At 42.2% G+C, this 7,280-nt stretch overlaps 1 protein-coding gene across 1 annotated transcript in view; it reads left to right on the top strand.

Moving 5' to 3' along the window:
• Positions 1–1,542: 1,542 nt before the first annotated feature.
• frmd6 (FERM domain containing 6) overlaps positions 1,543–7,280 on the top strand; it is a 30,984-nt gene continuing 25,246 nt past the window's right edge. The window contains exon 1 of the mRNA XM_083998284.1: positions 1,543–1,708. The gene's annotated coding sequence lies outside the window, so the exon portion shown is untranslated. The remainder of the gene's footprint in view (positions 1,709–7,280) is intronic.

Below are 7,280 nucleotides of genomic sequence, written 5' to 3'. Positions count from 1 at the left end.
GGTGGTAAAAGGTAATGATGGGGTTTTGTTGTTGGCATCACACATGATACAGTGTGCCAGTCCCAACCTTCTTCTAAATGATGTCATTTCTTTCCTGCAGCTTCAGACATTAGTAACCTGATCAGTTAAGTGTCAGATCCAGGGATTAAGGATTTGTGGTCTGCAGTTAGTTTTTTTTTTTTGAAGATCATAGTCTCTAGGTAGCTTTGTTGTTTGCAGGTCCCTTTCTGATGTCACTTCAAAGCCGTGTGCAGTCGGGGCCAGAGGGGGTTTAGCCTGGCTTGACCAGACACACTTCCGCGCCCCTTTTCATGTTTGGCACTCCATTTCTCTCTCTGACAAGCAGTCAGGGCAGAGTGTGGGCCCCCGAGCACTAATTACAGGTCACCATGTCAGCTACAAGGGGGCTCTCCCCACTTTTAAACCAAGCGGCTGACATCATGACGGGGGAGGACAGAGCTTTAGGAGAATCATGAGTTTCCAGTACACAATTTATCATAATAAACATGAAGCATGTGGACATTTATTAGCATGCACAATGCACAGCTGGTGTCCTCTCCGGGCCTTACATTTTTCTCTACTTATGTAAGCTTGATGGTGCGCTATTCAAATGCTGTAGGATCCCCTTGACTTCCCACATGCAGACTCGATTTAGATTGTAGAGATTAAAAACACAAAAACATGTGTCTACAAATAGACATCTAACTTTAGGCCATCAATGATTCTTGATTTTAGGCTACTCTAAAAGTAAACCTCTCAGTAGAGACAATGTGATAATAATGCATAATATTATACTGCCAGCTTCTTCCCTTAATTGACACTATTTAATATAAATGACTGACTTTTGATTGAAAGCCAGATTGACTAATTTGATTTAGTAAAATTAAGTTTATCTACAAAACCCACCTAGGCTGCAATCATATTGATTGGGCTCCTAATTCAATTAAAACTTTCCTCATGATAAATTGAGTTAGGATTATTTCCTATAAATCATACATGATTGGGTATTCCATAACTCAGTATTTTCTATCCTGTGAAAAGATTCACTACAGGGTTAGAAAGAAAATGCATATAAAACATAGCCAGCTGCAGAAAAGTCAGTGACTTGGGCGCAAAATAACCTGCCCTACACCACTAAACTTTTTTTCAGAGTGCGCTTTTAGTGCATACGGGCGACGCCGTTACTATTTCTCCCCGCCGCGACTTCCAAAATTAATGCAGCAGAGTTCCACTCCACCTCAGTCGGAAGGAATGGAATGAAAAGCAGCCGTGGGCGATACCAAGTCAGCGTTCCACTGGGGGGGTTGCGGTGCGAAAACATTGGCATTCTCTGGTAAAAACAGACACTGATACGATCAAAAGTAATTTATATACATTGATGAGTGTTGTTTAAAGAACTGGCTTGACAGTCTGGCTCTACATTATTGATTCGCGCCAGTATGAAATCCCACTCTTCATCCCACTCCCCCTGCATTCAGGCTTCCACCCACCGCACATGTATTCCTATGTACTTGTTACAGTTCCAGCGGGGACAGAATGTGGATCTCGTCGAAGGCGGCTGAACGACGACTGTTCTCCCAAACTTCTTGAAGTCTTTCCAAACTGTGGATTTCTTTTTCTTTCTCCCCGAGAAAACAAAAAACAAAACGCAAACAAACCCGGTTGGATTATCGCTATTGTAAGGAATAACTTATTTTCTTATTAAACGGTGAGTTTTATTACCATCCTAGCTTGATGCTTTCTGTATCTTTACCCCTTTTTTTGAATTCCTTACCGTTGGAAATTTTAATGGTTACGACTCCCGTGACGTCACTTCGACAAATCGGATGCTTTGAAATTTTCCATGACAAAGTTTGTTTATGTTGGTTTATTATTGATATATTGAACAGATAACTTGAGTATTTTGAGCAAGTTGAATCCGTTTCAAAGATACAGTAAGTTGTGTTGGTTCTTGCCTCGCTAACGGTGATGCTCCTATAGGGAGTGATGCCAGAAAGTAAGTACGAGTATCCAAGTCGAGCTGTTTTCTGTTAGTTGATGGATATTTCTTGCAGTGACGCAGACTTGTACAGTTGATAACGCAGTACCGAGCATTATAACTAAGTATTTGCTCACCTTTTTATACCGTGAACTAACTTTCAATCACGTCCCTTCTTGTTCAGTCATTACCCAACCTGGAGCCCTGAGGCAAAGTGAGGATGTTGTCGTATCCAAGTTTGCGCTTTTTGTCCATTGGTTTTGACAAACTTATTTGGTTGAACGTAGCCTAGTCTTCTCCACTGTTATTGTTGTGCTATTAGCATGCCAGTAGCCTACTGCCACAGACATCTAGTGACATCAGCTTCAACAGGACTGTAAATTACTGTGGATGTCACAACTTGACTGGCATCAAACTATGTGAAAGCCATGCCAATGCAAACCCCCTTTTTTTATTTTCTTTTGAACAAACTGCAAAATTGTTTCCCTAGCACTCAGGAATGCCAACCATGTCACCTCTGTTTAATATTAGACCAGAGGGCAACCAGGAACAAACAGGGAATGGGAATCCTCACAATTTATGCAAAGTTTTGGTTTACTTAAGACCGTGACTGTGTATTGGTGTATTGGTTAACCAGTTTCACTCAAAAGTCAAATTATTTTCACCAGTGCCCCATTTCTAAAAAGGTCAGAGAGGAGGAGCAGTCCCTGGGGCTATTATGAGCTCGATATTTATGCTCAAGGGCACTTCAACTGAGAGATTGTTTTAACTAATCTGTTAGTCATAATTCCTCTGCTAGTCTAAGTCATAATGAGGCCATTAATGCACTGTCATAAACATTGTTTCACAATGAACAGACATTGCAAAATGGTGTTTACTGGATTTTGTCAAACTGGTAATTTAGAAAATGAAATCAAGATTATTGGCATTGGCAGACATCAGCACGGTCAGTCAGGGGATCCCCTGTAAGTTCTGTTGATACTTGAAATGCATCCAGGACACATGGCGGGCTAATCAGCTACCTTGTGTGGCTCATTCCCCGGCCCGGCATACAGATACAGTATATGGTGGGTTGCCGTCCAGGTCTCTACTCCAGCTGTGGGGAGGAAAAGGGAAGAAAAACAACTTGTGTTTTTGTGATTGTGACACTGTCTTGGCTCAGTGGTGCAACAGAGCGAAGTGAATGAAAGAGGGAGATGGTGCAGGTGCTGGCTGGACAGGAAGAGCGCTGCTTGAATAGGAAACAAAAAGGAAACGTGGGAACAAAGGTGGTTGGTGTGTGTGTGTCGGTGACTCATTCATTTGAATCTGTGTAGGAATGTGTGATGGGATGGCCCAAAATTTCACAAGGCATCCCCCCTCGTTACTTCACAAATCACTTTCTGTGAGCAGCAGGTATGTTTTGCTTTCTCATTCTGCAGCGTTTACCTTCACCTACTGTGCTGCCATGTCAAAACCAACTATCGCATGTAACATTGTTAGTCACAGACACACTTTTCAGGATCTGTTGTTTTCCTGAATTTATCAGTGATTTCCTCAGTATTAAACTCAGCATCAAAGGCTTAACCGAATCCTTAGCCTCGGGGCTGGCTTACTGTGATGCTACAACTCTGCCATGAATACAAACACTGTTAGACATGGTATCTGAGCTCAAGAAGAAAGTGTCTGTTGTGCTGTCTATAGGTAACTGGAGATAACCTGTTATGTGCATTTTACATAATTGGTCCTTCACAATGCATTCTTTCCCAGGCGTGTGTGATACACACTAGGAGGGGAACTTGTTTATAAATTCTCCCTCCTGTATTTATCACCAAAGCTGCCTCTGTCCTTGTTGCAAGAAGATAAGGTGTAAGAGGAACCATATTTTGAGTCTGAGGACAATGTGGGTGCCACAGGTCCACGAGACAGGATGAGATTACTGTTATTGTCGTAAAGAAGGAGAAACTCGATCTCTTACCATCCTATTACATGAGTTATCTCCTCTGTGTTTACAGTATGTGGGTGTGTATGCAGTTTAATCTCCTTGTTGTAAGTTATACAGGTGCCCTGGGCTCTCTGCTGCTATCGGTGCTATCGAGCTACTTTCGGATGCAAACCTGCTGTAGCAGGAAGGTCAACTCTTGAACAGACTGATTTCCAAAGATGTGTGACTATATTTTCAAACTTAACCTTGTGCTTTACCTGGATTTACAGCCCAGAGAGCTTTTTTTGGGTGGGGGGGGGGGTTCAATGAAAACATGACAACCACCATCAGTGTTGCATGCTTTCAACTACAGTGAGGCTCCACAACTCCTTGTATGCATGTGTCAAGTGCACCAAAGGGGGATGGGAAGAAGAAAATAGGGTTGGCTCTTCCTGCATTTGTGTCTCTTTCTCCCCTTCCCTTGGATTTTGTTTTTTCCTCTGCTTACATGGCGCCCTCAGTGAAGCTTGAGGAAGTGGACCAGAGAGATTTAACCTGCAAGCACCCCCGGAGGATGTTATCAACTTACCTTGGTTTTCTTATAGCCTTTACACTTCAGCTTTTATTGCCTGTTGTTTCATGTTTTGCTGATTTTTGTAGGGTTTTTAGCAGGTGGACATTTGACTGAGACCCAGGTTGTCTTCTGGTACCAGTTAACATGTTGAAATTTTATTACAGTATAATTCTAGTGAAATGCGTAGATAAACAATTACACAGTGAGTAACGTATGCCACCTTTCAATCTCGTGACTCTCTTTAGGTGTGACAGTGTAAACAATAGAGGAGACAATCTCCTTACAAAAGCATACAGGAAACAGATCGGATCACCTGTAACAACCCTTTTCATTTTGTCAGGACAGAAGATCTTCGGTCGAAGCAAAACAACAGGGCTTGGTTGGGGTTTGTCATAATTGCAGCTCATTTTGTTAACCCTCTCCTTTAATGCTGCTTGCTCTATTTTGAGCATACGTAATGGTCAGGTTGACGTCTCGGCGGTATGTTGCACTGCTATTGCTAGTTTTGTGGGGTTACTCATGAACAGTCCAAGCCTGAATGCTGGGCGGGGAGGGAACGGAGCAACTGCTGACTCTGTTCGAACACGTCTGGCAGTGCAGGCAGTTTGAAATGTCTGTGTAAGTGTGTGTGTGTGTGTGTGTGTTAGTCCTTGCTCAGAGCCACATGGAAGCCAGATGTTATGAATGATGAAATAATCTTTCCACAAAGGTAGGTATAGCTGAATTTAAGTTGTACCCGACCGAGATTGAATGTTAAACTTTGCTGCTTTAGATGTTGCTTTTTCATTACGCTTGTCGAAAAAAAAAACCTTTTACCTGGCTCTCGTACGTTAAGAGGATGTGATCACTCCAACTGGGGAATGTAGTCAGACTGCAGAATCACCGCCATTCTCATGCGCTGAACAAATTTGCAGATTTAGAAAATCAATCGTTGAACGTGGTTAATGAAAAGGAGTTAAGTCAGCTGTAGACAGTAGCAGCAGTAGGAAGCGCTGAGAGTTGTGTGGTGGTTTTGTCTTCAAAGAAAGTTGGTTTGGGCTCATTAGTTTCCGATCAAGACCTGTAGCTCTGCAGCTTTGTGGGTAACAGTTGATTTTCTTTGTTCTAGCCCTACAGCAACAATGTTTCCAAAAATAGATGTTATGTCCTATACAGTGTGGGGACTATAACTTGTTTGTAATTATTGCAGCCCAAACAAAACTTTGTACTCCCACAGTCCCTGCATTGTTCTGTTGATCAGAAGATAGTGACCTTCAACAAGACCAATTAGCATAACTGCCAGTTTTGTTTCAGCCAGTTATTCAACAGGCTAAATATATGGGCGAAAGGTTTCCATTTAGAGTAAAGCCCCTTTCTCTATTTATTGAATCAGATGTTGATTCCCAATCAAGTTCTGAATCCAAACTTGAGTCTTGAGATTCCAAAAGTTTCAAAGATTCAACCCATAACCGTCCACAAAGCCTTTTGCCAAGAACGAGCAGTACCAGACATCATGTCTGTCCACATCACATCTCTTCTCACTGATAGCCGGTGCCACAAGTGTTTAACTGTCGGCCAACAAACGACTCAACCGGGGCAGTTGTGAATGTGGTGCGTTGGCATTTGCAAGGCTGTTAGTGAAGGCGGGCGTCGAGTAAGTCTTTCCCTGTCACTCTCATAATTACATCTACATCAGGACGGAGGATGACTCATCAAGCAGGAAGGCGTTCCAGATTCTTAATCCGCAGTAATTCCTGGACAAAGGCTGCAAGGCTTTTGATGAAGAAGTCAAAAGCTGAACGAGGTGAAAAGTCTTTAAAATTCCTTTCGAGTAAGATAGCCTCTCCAGTGAATTCAGATTACGTGTGGTAAATATTGCAGTAGTTGTTCAGCCTGAAGCCACCCACTAGCTATTCCTCGACATTATACTGTGAATTATATAACAGCATTACAGTGCCATGCTGTGCACAGACCTGACCTTCAGCGGTTAATGAGCATGACATTTGATTAAGGCTGACACTCAGGCATTTGTTTCTCAGATCCTGGATTTACATCATACTTTGAGTAAAAGGCTGTAATATTTACCGAAGCTCGTACTGCCTCTGTTTTGGGTAATTATCATAATAGAATAATTCTGATGCTACATTTCAACAACTTGTAATGAATTATTAAAATCTGATGTAGGTTCTGAGACTTAAGTTTGATTGTGCACCAAAAACAGATAGTTAACCTTCCCTTGGAGCTAGGTGGACATAAACAATACATGCATCTGTTAGATGGTCTTATGGGCAGGGGATCATGGGAATCCTGGTCTTGAATAGTGCACAGTGTTTTTACTCTGCCTGAGATTAGGTTAAAGGCTAAAGGGCATCCAGGTATTTATGGCAGAGCAGCTAAACATGCTTTCCAGGCACTATTAATATCAGGAAGGGTCACGGTTATATGTATATCTTAAGTCTGTTGACAGCCGAGACTGACAAATATATAAAGCACAACATTATCAGAGAGAGCGTGGCCTCATTTGTCAAGTGGAGTAAATAAATAAACGAGTTTTTTTTAGTACATACAACAGCCACTTCCTGACATCAGGACTAGCCAGCAACCACAATCCAAAATAGATGTTTAGACCATCCAGAGTTAGTGGTTTGGGTGGTCAAGCATGTCGCCCACTAGCGTGAGTCTTCCTGTTTATTTTGAATGCCCAGCTCCTCCTTTTAGTGTTTCACTAGGTTAAAGAGGAGAGTCTTCTTAGAGAAAGAGGGAAGTCTTACTGTGAGGGCTAATGCCATCTTGTGACCAATGTGATTTAGAGCTACTCGATAGCTCAGCAACATTTCTCATCAGCT

Source organism: Trachurus trachurus (genome assembly GCF_905171665.1).
Source record: "Trachurus trachurus genome assembly, chromosome: 22".
NCBI classification, from domain to species: domain Eukaryota; kingdom Metazoa; phylum Chordata; class Actinopteri; order Carangiformes; family Carangidae; genus Trachurus; species Trachurus trachurus.
Note: the sequence above shows the minus strand (reverse complement) of the source record. Positions and strands in the feature narration are given on the sequence as shown.